Here is an 18,038-nt window from a genome sequence, read left to right on the forward strand (position 1 = left end):
TTATGAACAACTGAAAAAAGCACAAATATCAGGGCATGTCAAAACTTCTCCAGGCCCCAAATCAGCCTCAGACTCCAGAGGGTTAACGTCACTAGCTTTTAATCTTTTAATCTAAATCACTATTACAATGCGTTTGCATCTCGCTAGCTTGTTAACTTGTCAGTCTCTTGCGCGCTCCTTTTTCTTTTTTTTCTACACGTTCATCAAACAGCTGTGGTAAGACGGATCAGTCTACAAACACGGTGATTCATGTCATCCTCTCCCAGTTTTATATCGTGTTCTATTTGTCACATGTTCAGTATAGCTTTCTCTGTCAGCGACAAGGGATTTACATGTCATAAATGTAGGTAAATAGTCAGCCTGACAGAGAGAATCTCATAATTAGAATGCAAGGGCTTCAGACACTGTTTTGGATGCGACTAGCTTAGTGAACTCTGTACATTGTTCGGTTACGGCTGTAGAGCCCACGCAGCAGGGCACTTGGGTATCGGTGAGGCGGCCTAGCCGCGGAAAACACCACTCTTCCATTCCAATAAGAACATCAAACAGGCTCTCCCCACTCAGTGATGCAACCACTGAGAATCCTGTTGAAAGTGCCCTAGTAATTGGCGATTCTGTTACACGGAATGTGAAAGTAGAGACACCAGCCACCATAGTCACATATTTGCCGGGAGCCAGAGCACCTGACATCAAAGCAAATTTAAAAGTTCTGGCTAATGCTAATCGTAAAAACTCTAAAATTATTATTCACATCGGCGCTAATGATGTTCGACTTCGCCAGTCGGAGATCACTAAAATTAACATTAAAGATGTGTGTGAACTCGCAAGTACTAGTGATGCATAGATACCATTTTTTAAGGACCGAGTACGAGTACCGATACTTTTTTTCTAGTACTTAACAATACCGATACCTATACATTTATTAATTTCTCTCTCTTTTTTTTGGTGATGTTGCAGTTTTCCAAGAACAACACAGCGAGTGAACTAATGAATGTAGGACTGCTTCTTTATTATTACTCTAATGAAAAGAGTAAGAATTTTTATGTGCTTGTCACAAACTTAAAGAAGAAAATTTCACAGTGTCCAATAACCTTCAAAGGGCATAATTACCAATATATAATTGATGTTATATAAAAAGAAATTTACAAACAAATTACAAACAATACAACAAATACTATAGATACAAACTAAATAAACTTGTTTTTCAGATACAGTAGGTTTATTTACCATGTATACATTTATTCAACATATTTTGTTTTATTAACATTGATGACAAATATAGGCTACGGTCCCTTTAAAGGTGCCATCGAATGTTTTTTTATAAGATGTAATATAAGTCTAAGGTGTCCCCTGAATGTGTCTGTGGAGTTTCAGCTCAAAATACCCCATATATTTTTTTTAATTAATTTTTTTAACTGCCTATTATGCTACACTGTTGGAGAGATTTATAAAGAATGAAGTTGTGTTTATGCATTATACAGACTGCAAGTGTTTAATAATGAAAATAGCGACGGCTCTTGTCTCCGTGAATACAGTAAGAAACGATGGTAACTTTAACCACATTTAACAGTACATTAGCAACATGCTAACGAAACATTTAGATAGACAATTTACAAATATCACTAAAAATATCATGTTATTATGGATCATGTCAGTTATTATTGCTCCATCTGCCATTTTTCGCTATTGTCCTTGCTTGCTTACCTAGTCTGATGATTCAGCTGTGCACAGATCCAGATGTTAATACTGGCTGCCCTTGTGTAATGCCTCGGTCATGGTCTGGCAAATGCAAATTTTGGGGGCATACACCCCGACTGTTACGTAACAGGCTGTGTTATGTTGAGATTCGCCTGTTCTTCGGAGGTCTTTTAAACAAATTAGATTTAAATAAGTGAAGTTAATAAACGTAATTTTGGGAGGAGTACGCCCATCTAATCTTCCAATTAATACCAAGGTATAAAACCAGCATCTTACCTCTTCCTGTTGTTAGTTCTTCTGGCATTTGGCCCGCCCGAACCGCATCATGACTGACTTCCAGGAAATCAAACTGTTTCCATCCGACGACGAGCTTTCTAATGTGCCAGAAACTCCTGCACGTTTTTCTCCAAACAGGTTGGATCCTCCTTTATGTCATATTTCACCTGTTAATCGCCCAGGTCGCCGGTCTCACCGTTCCACATGCCAGCTCAACACATCTCACTCAAGAAGACCTCTTTCTCCTCCTCCATCTAGATCATCACGGGGCTCGGCCGATCTTCGCCGTGATGCATCTCATCCTTCATCATCATCATCATCCTCTTCAGCAGCAACCCCTTCCATCCCTCCGGTAGAGAAATGGTCCGTCAACGCGCTCAGACAAGCGTTATCCAACGCGGGTATCCATTTCTCCCAGGCTACGTTTACACGTGGGCGGCTATTTTCATAAACGGACCTTCAACCTCTCCGGTTTCAAAAATAACATCGTGCACACATGTCAGTTTTCAGAAAAGTGTTCATTTACACGTACCCGTGTATATATGACGTCAAGAGTGTAACGAGCAGCTCAAGCCCACGTAAGCCAATCAGAATCCCGAAAAAGAATCCCGAATTCCTCTTGAAGTGATTCGAAGTTGTTGCAAAATTGCTGATCTCCGAGCACTCATTCGTCTCTGCTCCTCGACATAATGAAGCAGCTGTATTTGCAAATGCAAACACACGAGAAGAGTTTGCACCAACATAAATGCGACTGCTACTCTTAACGCTTCCATGATCACATGTAAACATAGGTCGCACTTTTGACATAGGTGCGAGCTCTGCCGCATACTGTGACGTTAGCTGCCTTTTTCTCAGTTTACATGCAAACGTGCAAACGAAGATTTTCAAAATCTCCACTCTGGCCGGAGTTTTTAGAAAGACTCGTTTTCAGAGGTGAATTCTCCGTTTGCGTGTAAACGAAGGGCGCAACGGAGGGAAATGTCTCCGTTTTTCAAAATAACCATGTACGTGTAAACGGGGCCCCAGAGGAATACAAAAGTGCAGCTTCATGATCTGCTCATGCGCTCACACCAAAACTCTCCGCATCCTCCCAGCAACACGCAAGTTACAACGCAAACAGTGGCTCGATCTATATGGTTTGCCTCCAACTAAACTAAACTAAAAACGCATCTCTTTAACCTGGCATACACATAACACACTATCAATTTATATTTTCAAATCCATTAAAGGATTATTAGGCTGCATAAATTAGGTCAGCCGGAACCGGGAACACTTCCTATAACACCAGATGTACTCGTTACATCAGAAGAAGAATGGCATCTACGCTAATATTAGTTTTTCTATTTATCCCGAGGTTTACCATAGTCAGCCGGATAAGGGCCATATCCAGATGAGATTGACCACAACCACAACACACCCCTGAAGTATCAGCAGAGATTGAGTCAACTAGATCATCCATTGTGAAGGCCTCATCGACACGGCAACCAGTGGCACAGTTCCTCAACAAACCGTCCATACCGGCGTGATGAATACAATCCTCAACTGGATTGAACTGGAATAAATACTTTGAATGCTGCGATCCTAGCTGACTTATGATAGCAACCTGAATCGTAACAAAGCACTGTTCGCCAGAGGAGAACTGGCCCCCGACTAAGCCTGGTTTCTCCCAAGTTTTTTTTTCTCCATTTTTACACCTATTTGCCACCTGTTTGCCACCTGATGTCACCTGTTGGAGTTTGGGTTCCTTGCCGCTGTCGCCTTTGGCTTGCTTAGTTGGGGACATTTGACTTGACATTTGATATTCAACAGTGCTTTGGTCTGCCTGCATTGACACCATTTTCTTTAAGAGCTGCTGTGCAGCCAAAATTATATACCAGTTATAACTGTAAAGCTGCTTTGACACAATCTGCATTGTAAAAAGCGCTATATAAATAAATTTCTTGAACGACAGGAGTGGACTCAGACTAGAAAGTAACTGGAACTGACCTGATGGACTAAGGGATGACTGTGCTTGACTTGACAGGCTCAGAGGTGACTGGAACAGTCTCTGCAGACTCTGAGGTAGATGTGGTGAACTCGATCACCTTCTTTCTGAACCTTAGTTTCTTGGTAGAAGTCAGAGGAGGACCATAAACTTGACATGACAGACAAGGAAGGCTGGGAGAATTACTGCAAGCAGATACCGGTCGACTTGGCACTCCCCGCTGGCTGCGATGATCAAGATACCTGGAAGAAACCCCAGAAATCCAGAGCCCTGAGAGAATTCATCCCCCATGCAGGTAGGGGATCATCTATGCAGGCGTTAAAGATGTCTTTGAGAGCAGCATCATTATAATCTAGCGCCCTAGACATAATCCAGAAAAACTGGGTGAACGTTCCCATCTCCCAGCCCTGTTGGCGAAGGCCAGTCAGACCTTGATGATGAGCCACTCTCTCCCAAGTGTTAGCAGGTGGCAGGATTCTGATACTCATCCTGCTGAGTCCTGTGTTGGCCAGTTCGTTCTGTCAGGGATCTATGAGGGAGGACTCAAACGCAGGATGAGTGTTACAGGTTTATTTGTAAGACAAGATATTGAGGTGAGGAGGTGAACACAGTTCAAAAAGTAGGAAGGGAATGAGGCACGATGACAAGCAGGCTGAGAGAGTGACCGCTGAGTCCAACCCAGGATGACAGGAGGCTGGAGAGCAGAGATGGTTTGGCAGTGCAAAACTGGAGAGAAACAGCATAGCCCAGGCAGGAACACACTGTTCGAGGAGATAGTGACAGCAAACAAGGAGGTGGGAAAAGAGGAGAACATGGCAAACACAAACAAAGACAAAGCCATGTGCTGACACACAACACAAACAGAGACACATTAAACAAAGATAAGACTGACAAGGCTGCCAGGGCAGAACTCTGACAATAACTGTAAATCTGTCAGAATAATCTATTGTCATTTTTTACGCTGTTTTTAGTCTGTTCTAGGGATGTGCATCTCCATAACTGAGGCCGATGCGATACTCCTCTCGATGCATAGCCAACGATATGATACATTAAAGATACATATGAAGCTACTATCGATGCAATGCGATACGATTCACCCCATTACTGTCACATGTTCACCCTGTTTGGACTTCTATGTTGCACCATTTCCCACCACTAGTCTGTCATCATAGTTTCTGATAACCTTCATCATCACATTCAGCTGTGTTCAATAACCCACCTTGTTTGTCTATTTAAGTCTTGTGTTCTCAGTACAGTATTGTTCTATGTATGGTTGTGTTTCGTGTTTGCCAGTTTGTGGATTTCCTTGCCTGTGGATTTATTAAAGACTGTTATTCCTTCATCTTCCTCGTTGTGTGTATACTTACAACCATAGCTGTAACAGAATACCGGACCAAAACAGTAAGATAGATTGCGGTGTGTTTTTGTTTTGTTTTTGTCAGTGTTTTCATGTTACAGTTTTTCTTTTCCGTCACCATGTACTCTCCCTCGTACCTGTTGATCTGCCTTGAGCAGGGAGATCGCTCCCTTGAGGCACATATTGCCAAATATCTCGACCTCGCACATCAGTCGAACTTCCCGGACAATTGCCTTTGTTCATTCCTCTTTGTTGGACTCAACGCAACCACAAAGGCACAGTTGTCTGGGAAGGGGCCTTGAGGGAGCTTCGCCGCATATGTGGAGGGGATGCTGGAATCATGTGGATCGTCTTTCACCGTTGGATTTGACGACAACGACACCAGCCCCACTCCCACTGCAGTGCCCAGCCAGGAACCTTCAGACGGCCTGGAATGGCAGCGCGATGCCACCGAGACAGCCTCTACCGCAATGCAGGAGCCAGCGACCAACGGAATGACTGAGCAAAACATCGCCGCAGAGCCGGAGCACAGCGAGTCTGACCAGGTTTGCTGCAACATCCATCACCGTGGGAGTTCGTGATGAGCGCGAGGGTATGGAATGGAGCCCCGCCCACACTTCCACCACTGAGAGTGAGTTCCAGCCAGACACCACAAACTTTTTTTTTTTTTGGAGAGGATTCTCTACCCCTTTTAATCCCTCCCGAACCTGTCAGTTCTATTTAGGAAGAGCTGGTCCCACCCAGTCTCCCTCTCCCACCTCCTCTCCATATTTCCACCCAGAATGTTTTTTTCTCCAGTCCCTCTGTTCTTCACTAATACCTTCTCCAGCCCTCAGCCATGCCTGCTACCCAGCCCTCTCTGTCTCCCTTCATTCCCTCGGTTCCATATCAGCCTCCTCTCAGTGGTGTGGCTACACCTGGGGCCTGCTGTGAGCCAGCTTCTGGCTGTGGAGATCCTGCGGCTCCGCCCCGGCCTCAGATCCCGTGGTGCCACCTCAGGCCATCGTCCTGACTCCTCCGCCTTTGCTCCTTCCTCCCTCGACGTCAACAGCTACTATCGAGCTTTCAGCTCCACTGGACTCCCTCGGACCCTCAACTCCGCCTAGCTCAGACTTCGCCATCACATCACCACAGACTTCCGGGTCGTTCATTGCTCTCTGACCCTCCACCCCTACGGCTACATTTGGCTCCGTCTTCCCTCAAGCTCTGCCTCAGCCCTCAATCGTTCCAGTTCCACCTCAGCCCTCCAGTATCCTGCTTCCGTCTCGGGGGGTCGTCGCTGCGACTCCATCATGGACTCAGAGACCATCGGCATCACTCCGTTCCTTCAGCTCTCTATCTTTACGGGAGGGGGCGATTATGTCACATGTTCACCCTGTTTGGATTTCTGTTTTGCAGAACTAGTTGTTTCCCACCATTAGTCTGTCACCATAGTTTCTGATTACCTTCATCATCACATTCAGCTGTGTTCAATTACCCACCTCGTTTGTCTGTGTATTGAAGTCTTGTGTTCTCAGTTCAGTATTGTCCGGTATCGTTCTATGCATGGTTATGTTTACCAGTTTGTGGATTTCCTTGCCTGTGGATTTATTAAAGACTTTTATTCCTTCATCTTCCTCATCGTGCGTATATTTACAACCATAGCTTTAACAATTACGGCGCTGTGCAATACGATTTACATTCGATTTAACACAATGCACATGATGCAATGAAAAAAATAAGATGCTATGCAATTCAATATGTAGGGCCCAACTTAATTTATTAATTTGTTTACAATAATAGGGCCCTGTGTTTTTTTTTTTTTTTTTTCTATGCTGCGTATTTTTTTTTTTCTGGTAATCAAATGGAGACATAAAATGTCAATTTATTTTGGATTAAATGAAATTTAAACCCTTTCATTTTTTAGCAAAGAAAGTGCTGCACCTTTTTTTTTTCTGTTAAAATTAAAACATGGATAATATGATAATTACAATAATTATTGTAGTAGTAGTATTGCATTAAGGCATGCATTATACTGTACAATAGTAATATATTAGTAGTGCATAGTAATATATGGCTATATTTCTGTCACAAGTTAAACTGAACTTTTATTTTGATGGGTTGCTGTGATCTTGAAGTTTCTGTGTCTGTGTATATGTTATGACAATAGTTTTCTCAAATTAAAACAATATTATACTCAAACGGTAAAATGCTCATGAAGTGACTCAGAGCAGATGGAGATGAAGTTTGTGTTCATGTAGTCATATAGTCAGATGGCAGACGCTGGAAAAAACAGTTGTGTAGGCTAATAAACGAATTTACAGGTTCATTCACACAGAACATGCAGGATTCATTTAAGTGTGCCCATCTACTTTTGATTTATTCATCCAAACTTTGACAAATTCTGTGACATTCCACGTTATACAGTCAATTCCGTATTTATGAATGAATTCCGCATGTTTTCTGCATTGCGGAGCTCATAGTTCAGTTTTATTTCTTTGGTTCAGACCAGGGGTGGCGAACTCCGGCCCTGGAGAGCCTCAGTCCTGCAGAGTTTAGCTCCAACTCTGATCAAATGTGTCTTATGTGAATGAGTCCTAGGACTTTAATATGAATAAGATATTATCACTTTAAAACATGCAAACAAAAATGGTAAAAACTTTTCTAGGAATGACAACAACAGCACTACAGTACCATATATGTTCTCCTCCATCATTACGACTTTGCATTGCGGATCTATTTCAAAAATGTCCAAAAAAAAAAAAGAAGGCTTTTCAACACAGTCCCAGTTTGAATTCAACCGATTTGACTCTGGCTCTGGAATTTCAGAATGATCATTGCATCATTTTAGATGTGATGAGTCTGAAGATTATTCCAGTTATGAATTAATTATTCTGTCACAGACTTTTTTTTTATGCACATTTTATTCCTAATAAATTTACAAGAAGTTTCTTCTCTAACTATGTTTCCATCACGTTTTAAGTGCATTTTATTTCGTTGAATAAAAAGTATCCACCCCAGCGAGAGTATGAGTTAAATGTATTCACATCTTGTGCAGTCTTAAAATGTGCAGACATAACTGTTTTGTCAGAAAACCAATATGACTCATTTAAAATTCTGTACTACTTACTGCATGCATAAGTTTCAGAAACCCACTTTAAAAATAACAGAAAAATGAATACCGGTCAAATACAATAGATCATCACTAAGACATTGCATTTATTCAGCTTCTTAATGATTTTTAGCAGGCCTACGTTTAAGATAGGCTATAGCAAGTTGACAACATTATTTCTATTATACTTAATTTTTCTTAACATATGTGCACAGGTTCTGTCTCACTCAATTCACTCTCGCATGGGCTGTTGTACAGTACAAACACTGTCTGTGCCATCACAAAAATTGGGCTGCAAGCGACGTGGAGTGTGGACGTCTGTGAACCCTCATGATGACGAAAATTACGTGATGTGGAGGGTGCGCGGACGCCCGAATTACACTTTGGGGTTAAGCCCATAATAGCAGGCCCCCAATCCGCCCGGGCCCATATGCACATGCATACCTTGCATCCCCAGACGCTAAGCCACTGAATCTACATATGAAATACTGGTCACAAATTATTGGTCACTGTAACGAGGTTAGTAGATGTGGGAAGAAGGAGGCGGGAACCGGCGAACGTTCAACAAACTTTAATTCCAAAATAAACAAAGAACAAAACGAAAGTAATGCCGGCATACCCTCGCGGACGTCTGCCGGCCACACAAACATAATAAAACATAAAATAATATCCAGGCCTGGTCCTCTCTCGTCCTCCACGGTCGTCGCTCCTCCTTTTATGCTCCCGGAGCTCCTCCGTGAGAGACTCAAGGCCGGTGCGCCTCCCAGGTGTAGCTCGTTAACTCTCGCGCCACCGGCCTCGCGCCGTTCCCTCACGGCTCTCGCCCGCCCTGGTCGCCACATACCCCCATCGCCCCTCGCAGGCCGGGGGGTACCTCCGAGACTGCGCTCTACTCCCCCCCGGGGCCTGTCTCGGCGGCCGCAGCACCTGGGGGTAAGGACAGACGAGACGAGAGAAAGGAGATGGAAGCAAGGGGAGCGACAGGATGAGAGAGGGGAGAGAGGAAAAAAGAGAAAAAAAAATTCTTGGTCCGGTTCCCCGACACACTGCCGCTCGGTCCTCAGCCTGCCAAGAGGCTCTTTCTCGCAGTGCCATGCGGTGGCACTGGACGCTCGGTGGACGGCCCGATGCTCGACCGCCTCCTGGCGGCCGGCGATGGCTCCTCCGGCTGAGGGCAGCCGGCAGCGAGTCCCCCGTCCCCTGCTCCTCCCCTTCATGGCGGACGGCAGCAGGCTCCGGCTCACGGCGGACGGCGGCGACTCCTCCGCTCCCTCCAGGTCCAGGATGGCAGCCACCCCACCTCGTCCCAGGAGCACGGCATCCGGGTCTCCGTCCCACCTTTCACAAGGCTCCAGCACCACCGCCTCGGGCAGCCTCTCGCGGTCTACACACACTCCCGCGCTGCCCGAACTCCCCGAACTCCGCAGCACCGCGATCCCCCTCAGCAGCGAGGGCTCTTCGACAGCATGTCCCTCCTTCCTCCCGGGTTTCGGCACCAATGTAACGAGGTTAGTAGATGTGGAAAGAAGGAGGCGGGAACCGGCAAACGTTCAACAAACTTTAATTCCAAAATAAACAAAGAACAAAACGAAAGTAATGCCGGCAGACCCTCGCGGACGTCTGCTGGCCACACAAACATAATAAAACATAACGTAAAGTCCAGGCCTGGTCCTCTCTCGTCCTCCACGGTCGTCGCTCCTCCTTTTATGCTCCCGGAGCTCCTCCGTGAGAGACTCAAGGCCGGTGCGCCTCCCAGGTGTAGCTCGTTAACTCTCGCGCCACCGGCCTCGCGCCGTTCCCTCATGGCTCTCGCCCGCCCTGGTCGCCACAGTCACTTTCTAAATAATAAAAGTATAGCGCATCTACTAATAATTCTATATAAATAAATAGTTTTTACTGATGCAAATATGTTAGAAACGATGCATCACAATACAAATGCCAACTTGTATCTGATACACACCTTTTAAATAGATGCATCGCATAGTCAACTTTAATGTTGATGCACCGATGCGAATCTTACCATCCCTAGTCTGTTCTCACTTCTTTGTTGTTTCAAAGCAAAGATTTGCCAGATTTCAGTATAAAACAATTTTATATTCACAAAGTTTCAAATGCTTCAAAGTTTAATGCTCTTTCTACTGATACACATAAACTGTTAACTAATAGTATTTCTGAATCTTTCTTCAGATGGAGAAACACCTGGAAATTTAGTTGCTTTCAGTGTATCGACCTAGAAAGACTCTTATTATATATATATAAATATATATATATATATATATATATATATATATATATATATATATATGTATATATATACAAAGTTCAGTCATGAAACTCTAACCTACGCCATGGCATCAGCCAATCGGAAGTAATTCCATATCCACGCAACCATATATATCGTACCCTAGCCTGCGATCGACAAGCTGCGCAATGTGAAGCGCTGTTATGAGCAGAATGCTTTCAGAATTTCAACATCTAAGATAAGTAAACAGGTTTTCTTATGATATTGCACAATGCTTTGAGAAGTATGCTTTCAATTGTTGAAGTATCATACACGAGGTTCAAATCATGTCAACTCCCAACCTACAGTGATAACTATATGCATTAGCAGCTAGCGTACATGCATCGCATTTGGAGCAGCAAACAGATATGTTGTAAGGATACAGAAAAATAGTTTGCTAATTCAAGTGTATGGGTTCCCTTTCGATACTTCACTCGTACTGCGTATGGGGAAAGGTCTCCCTTTTTCCCCGTCACTGAAGCCTTTTTCAATAACGCAGTGTAACTGCACCGTCATTGGTTCACTCATAGACAAGTTGTTGAACCAATGGCGGCGCGGCATAGCTGCGCGGCCTATGGCGAGAAAGCGCGCAAACTTTCCCGCCGAAATGGGCGGGGTTAAGTGCTATATAAGCAGGCGTTTCGCCATAGGATTTCAGTGTTTTCTCCTTCAGCGACGACTTCTACTTCTCCTCGCTGATCTCCGCCTGAAGCTGAAGAAGCTCGCCACCTTCCAGAAGCTCTCGCCGCCGTCTGAAGAGGCTCCCGCAGCGGACTCAGCTGGACTCGCCGGTCGGAGACAGCACCGGCGCCCTCGCTGACTGCAGCCCGCAGCGCCGTCCTCGAGTCGCCGCCTCCCGCTTCCCGCTCCCGGCCGCTTCCTAGCGTGTCTCCTGCCGCCATCCGGCGCGCCTTACTGAGGGCTTCTCTGCGGCTTATTGCCGCTCTAAAAGAGCGTAAACAGCGTTTTCACCGCTCCTTTGAGCTTCCGCGGCCCTCGCTGCTCTAAAAAGAGCCCCCCAATCGCCGTTATCACGGCGGCGGCGTTGATCCAAATGCCGCGCCACTCATGTGGCATGTGCAGAGCCCCTCTGCACGACGACGATGGTCACAGCAAGTGCGTCGCTTGCCTGGGCAAGTCCCACGCTGACGGCGCGCTCGCTGGAGCCTCATGCCCGCACTGCGAGAGCATGAGTCTCGGTTCCCTGCGCTCGCGGGTCGCCTTCTTCACTGAAGGCGATCTCGCCGCTCGCGCCCTCCCGTCTCCTTCCTCCCGCGAGCCGGCAAGGAAGAGACAGCGGGGTAGAGCGATCCAGCGCCCGGAGTTTAGCGAGCTCACGCTGGCCCAGCCCCCGCGTGCCTCGCCTTCTCCTCCAAGGGAACATTCTCCCGTCTTGTTCTCCCGACCCGAGCAGCGTCCCTCTGCCGATGCAAGTGACCTCGTCTCGTTTGGAGGATCGGACGACAAACAGGATGACTCCATGTCCCTCGCTGCCTCCGAAGCAGAAGGTTGGGCTGGTGAGCCGGAGGATCCCGCTCCCCCACCTCCTTTGGAGCCCATTGAACACGGCCAAGGCATGGATGCCGAATTATTCCGTATCCTGTCCAGGGCCGCGGAAGAGCTGGACCTCGAATGGGCCCCTCCTGAGGAGCCATCTCGCAGCCGCCTGGACGAATGGTTCCTCCCAGGCCGCCGCCAAGCGCCTCGCCAGCGCTCAGCTCCCTTCTTCCCCGAGGTCCACGAGGAGCTCACTAAATCGTGGCGCGCTCCGTACTCCGCCCGTCTCCACACGACGCATCGCTCTGCCCTCACCGCCGTCGACGGCGCCGAGGAGAAGGGATACGAGCATCTGCCACCCCTGGATGAAGCGGTGGCTGCTCACCTCTGCCCTCCCGCGGCTGTGGGATGGAAGACTAAGAGGGCCCTTCCTTCCAAGCCCTGCCGGACCACTTCCACTCTGGCTGGACGGGCTTACACCTCGGCGGGCCAGGCTGCCTCTGCGCTCCATACTATGGCCATATTCCAGGTCTTCCAGGCCAAACTCCTCCGCTCGCTGGATGAGTCTGGAATTGATGCACCGGCCTTCAAGGACCTCCGCAGCGCCACCGATCTAGCCCTGCGAGCCACGAAGGCTACGGCCCAGGCCATTGGCCGCTCAATGGCCAGCCTGGTAGTATTGGAGCGCCACCTGTGGCTCAACTTGATGGAGATCAAGGACCTGGACAAGACGGCCTTCCTGGACGCTCCGGTCTCACCCTCCGGTCTCTTTGGGCCAGCAGTGGATGGCTTTACTGAGCGCTTCATCGCGGCGCAGAAATCGTCTCAGGCTATGAGACACTTTCTGCCCAAGCGCTCAGCAGAACAAGCCAACGCCACCCGCCGCCCAGGCAGCGCCACCTAAGGAGCACCGCCAGCGCTCACGCCCTGCGAAGCGCCCTCCCTTCCCGAGACGCCAGGGACCCCGGCCCAAGATTGTGCTGGACCCGGTGACTCCGAAGACGTCCTGATTTCTCAGAAAGGAAGAGGATGGGGGATTGTCTCGTTGCGACCGGACCACCCCAAAAGCTCCTACGTGCAGTTTCCCCTCCGCCTCGTTTAATTCCGGGCGTGGGAAACGTGCTTCATGTTGTAGCTGGGCCCACACCTGTTGCGCCCACTCAAAACGCCGTTTTCACGGCGAACACTATTTTACTTCATCAAAAACCACAGATCCGTGCTCCTTAGCCATCTGCAATGCCTGGGTCTCAGGGTCAACTTAGCCAAGAGCTCGCTGTGCCCCAGCCAACAAATTTCGTTTCTGGGGGCAGTCTTAGACTCAGTCCGTATGACGGCAGTAGTCTTCAGCAGCTCGCGGCCTCAGTCAAGAACAAAGCCTATCTCCCTCTGAAGCTTTTCCAGAGGTTGCTAGGGTTGATGGCTTCCGCCTCCCCGGTGCTACAGCTCGGCCTGTCTTCTAGCCCTGAAACCTTGGTTGAACCCTGCCTGGTTCAGTCTTGGAGTACCCCTGCAGGCGGTCTCACGAAGGACGGTGCTCTCAACGGACGCCTCCAACTCGGGTTGGGGCGCTGTGTGCGAGGGCAGACTGGCCTTCAGCTCGTGGAGTCACGAGGAAAGCCGTCTACATATCAACTGTCTAGAGATGCTAGCAGTGATGAAAGCCCTTCAATCCTTTCAGGCTCACTTGACAGGACGCCATGTCTTAGTCCAATCGGACAGCATGACAGTGGTGTCGTACGTAAACCATCAGGGAGGTCTCTCGTCCAGCCGCTTATGCGCTCTGGCGAAACGTCTTCTGATATGGGCTCTGCCAAGACTTCAGTCACTCAGAGCGACTCATATTCCTGGCAAGACCAATCTGGGCGCGGACATGTTGTCACGGAGCAACATCCCCTCAGACGAGTGGATGCTCCACCCCCAGAAGGTTCTCACAATTTGCGAGTTCTTCGGGAAAGCGGACATAGATCTCTTCACCTCAGAAGACAACTCTCACTGCCCAACATTTTTCTCGAAGAAGGTCGATGCTCTGGCCCACGCATGGCCCAGCACGCTCCTTTATGCTTTTCCTCCGATCGCACTGATCCCTCAGGTCATCAGGCGCATCAGAGAAGACCAACACAGAGTCCTTCTGGTGGCCCCGCTCTGGAGGAGCCAAGTCTGGTCCTCGGAGCTGTTCAGGCTCTCCACGAGAGCCCCCTGGGCGATTCCCCTGAGACGGGATCTCCTCTCTCAGGCAAACAGAACGATCTGGCACCCACAGCCAGAGCTCTGGGCTCTACACCTCTGGTCCCTCGATGGGAGCCGACTAGCCTCCCCGGGGACGTTCTAAATACCATTTCTCAGGCGAGAGCCCCGTCCACGAGACGCCTCTACGCTCATAAATGGTCGGTCTTTGTTGAGTGGTGCTCCTCACGCAACATAGACCCTGTGGAGAGTGACGTATCCTTCATACTGTCTTTCCTCCAAGAGCGTTTGGATATGGGGCGCGCCCCTTCAATGCCCTCTCTGTGAGCCCTGCATGCCTCGAATTCGGACCTAACGATTCTAAGGTCATTCTGAAACCCAGGCATGGCTACGTTCCCAAAGTGCTCTCAACTCCGTTCAGAGCTCAGGTCATCTCACTTTCCGCTCTTCCTTCCTCTACGGATGAACGAGAGCTGGAGTTACTCTGCCCTGTCAGGGCATTGAGGACCTATGTGGAGCGATCTCAGCCTTTCAGGCAGTCGGATCAGCTCCTTGTTTGTTTTGGTGGCCGCACCAAGGGGTCTCCGGTCTCAAAACAGCGTCTCTCACGTTGGATAGTCGACGCTATTAACCTGTGTTACTCCTCCCTGGGTGCTGAATGCCCCATAGGAGTCAGAGCTCATTCCACTAGGGGAATGGCTTCCTCATGGGCTTGGTCCAACGGAGTTTCCATAAAAGACATCTGTGAGGCGGCCGGCTGGTCTTCGCCGTCCACTTTTGTCAGGTTCTACCATCTTGATGTCCCGACCTTACAAGCTCGGGTTCTTTCAGTGTGATTGGCGGCCCCTGGTGAGTTCCGCCTCACGCAGTTACAGGATTCATTTCCTTGTAGTGTAACAAGGGACACGGCGGCTTTGCCTTCTTGCTTGTTTCCTTGGTCCCCTCCCGGTGTCCGAAACAAGTTGTGTCGTTCCCTGCCGTGGCACGGCGCGGTTGAATTCGTTCCCCATACGCAGTACGAGTGAAGTATCGAAAGGGAACGTACTCGGTTACTAACGTAACCTCGGTTCCCTGAGATACGGAACGAGTACTGCGTTACTTGCCGTGCCACGAGGCTGCGGCTTCAGAGTCGTCGCTTCAGTCGATTGGCACTGAAATCCTATGGCGAAACGCCTGCTTATATAGCACTTAACCCCGCCCATTTCGGCGGGAAAGTTCGCGCGCATAGGCCGCGCAGCTATGCCGCGCCGCCATTAGTTCAACAACTTGTCTATGAGTGAACCAATGACGGTGCAGTTACACTGCGTTATTGAAAAAGGCTTCAGTGACGGGGAAAAAGGGAGACCTTTCCCCATACGCAGTACTCGTTCCGTATCTCAGGGAACCGAGGTTACGTTAGTAACCGAGTACGTTTCACTCCGTTTCACACATAAGCTACAGCAATTCCTAATATTTAAGCAGCAGCAACATGCTAAAACAAATATTAGCGGATATCAACAGCATAGAACACTAGCAGAAGTAAATGTGCGTTTCGAAATCGAGTGACATTGTTCAATTATCTGCTAACCACGATCGATTACTCTTTAAAAACATACATATTCACTAGCATATTAAGAACGTGAGCAGTTAACGTTACATACACTTTTTTTAGGAAATATACACTACTTCATAACTACGGGACGAACGGAGAGTTACGTTCAAGTCGGATACAATTTAAGCATCAGATTTCACTGCTGTCCTTCAGAAAGGTCTTCATTCCACTTACCTAAGTGTGCAAGGTAGCTTCAATACTTTCAACGAAGCAAGTAACGTTACCGGTTGACGCCGTAATTAGGCATTTTACCTAGCAATATGGGTCGTGTGGAGAGCGTTGCGTGTTCATTTGCGGGGTGTTGCTGAGCTGCTTCAACTAAATCTAACTAAATCAAATATATAGTTCCACAGTCTGGTATCTATTGGTGGAGTGCTTGCTATATAGTAGTTTCTGCTTATCCTCACTAAATTCTGGGAAATTTTGGATTCTGGGCTGGGCAATCACATCTACTGCTTAACCTTCTACAAACATCAAACCATGCCTTTTTTTAAGAGGGTGTTATGGTCTGCATTGACGTGGGGGTAAATACAAGCATTATCAGCAGCTACACGTTCAAATCTAGTAGCAGCAAGCTTTACATAATATATAGCGACTAAACATAGTACATGAGGATGTTCAGAGTAATGGCCTTCTCGCATATACACCTTCAACCAAACTTATTATTTGCTCAACTTCCAACACACTCCAAGGCTGGTCAGTCAACCTAGTGTGTTCGGACTGGTTCAGCCGAAGCACGTTAGGATATTGCTCCATTATCTCTGTTCTAATGACATAAACTTTCAATGGGATTATACGATTTTCCAATGATAAAGGTTGCCAAATCTTCATACTATTTGCTCAGGTGGTCCGGGAGATTTTTTTCAATCTCTTAGCTTGCAATGCGTCCATCTTGTTAAAGCACTTATGCACATTCTAATCGGACACATTCGCACCTTTTGACTGTAATCTAGCCATTAGGTTTAGGCATTCGGTGTTAAGCATTTGGTGTGTAGCAGGTATACATAGTCATAAAGGCATTAGAGCCAAGCTTAAGCAAACTACCAGTAAATTTATATATAAAAAAACAAACAAACAAACAAACAAACAAACAAAAATCTGCTTCTTCAATTCACAGTTTCATCCCTGTTGCTGACTCCGGACCCCAGCGCACCAAGCCTCTCCAAGTCCCTGCAACCGTCTACTGAACAGCATAGTAAAGACATCCCCAACAACCAAAGCTATTCCTACTCACCTGCTCTACATGTTTCACCACTCAGAAGGAAAGCTCTTGATCCACATTCCATACTTTTCTAGAGGCAGTTCTCACCGCTTGTATAATATAAATAAATAAAATTGTTTGTCTTACATTTAAGCACTCAAAAACGACAGATTTAACAGGTCACACTTTATTGTCTAGCATTAATTCGGTGTTTTGCTCTTCTTTCTGTAACAATCCCTGCAAATTCGGAGATGCAGCTGCTCAGATCCACTGTTTCCTTACAGCTGATGGAAACTGATAACCAGGGCCTGGTTCGTTAAAACACCCATGTCATTCATGTGGCTTAAACCTAGATGTCTACACTGACCACTCATCCAGATGTGGTCAGTGTAGCAATGTCAGCATTCCAAGAGTACCATCCACTACCCTTAAAGAAATGGGCCGCTGGAATTCGGCAGTCCACAAATGCTACATCAGACATAATTCCAAAGACTTGAAAGGACAAGAAACATCTCTGATTTAAATGATCAGGTGGCGCTGGGCATTCTGGTATATTAATTATTCAGATACAATTATTCGATTTGATCATTTGCAGACGTTAGCAACGACGTGTATGCAGCATTTTACAGTATCCGAATCCTCAGCTAGCGGAGGGGAGGATCTCGGCTGCGAGATTTAAGTTTGATGCAGGGGACCAGGGACAAATGTTTTCGGAGCGGTCACCATCCAAAAAAAAAAAGCATACCATACACTGCATTAGATAAAACCAATCACATTTTATAGGCATGTCATTTATGCATATGAGCTCTGGCTCAGTATCATTCTAGCTTAGGCCACTAGGTCAGATGCACATTTATAGGTAAGCTCAATAGCGTTAA

At 47.2% G+C, this 18,038-nt stretch overlaps 1 protein-coding gene across 1 annotated transcript in view; it reads right to left on the reverse strand.

The window, feature by feature from the left end:
• The window catches only part of LOC125258704 (protein NLRC5-like), a 239,929-nt gene that overhangs the window by 190,219 nt on the left and 31,672 nt on the right, over window positions 1-18,038 (reverse strand). The window lies entirely within an intron of this gene.

The sequence above is a fragment of the Megalobrama amblycephala genome, linkage group LG23, assembly GCF_018812025.1.
Source record: "Megalobrama amblycephala isolate DHTTF-2021 linkage group LG23, ASM1881202v1, whole genome shotgun sequence".
Taxonomy (NCBI): Eukaryota; Metazoa; Chordata; class Actinopteri; order Cypriniformes; family Xenocyprididae; genus Megalobrama; species Megalobrama amblycephala.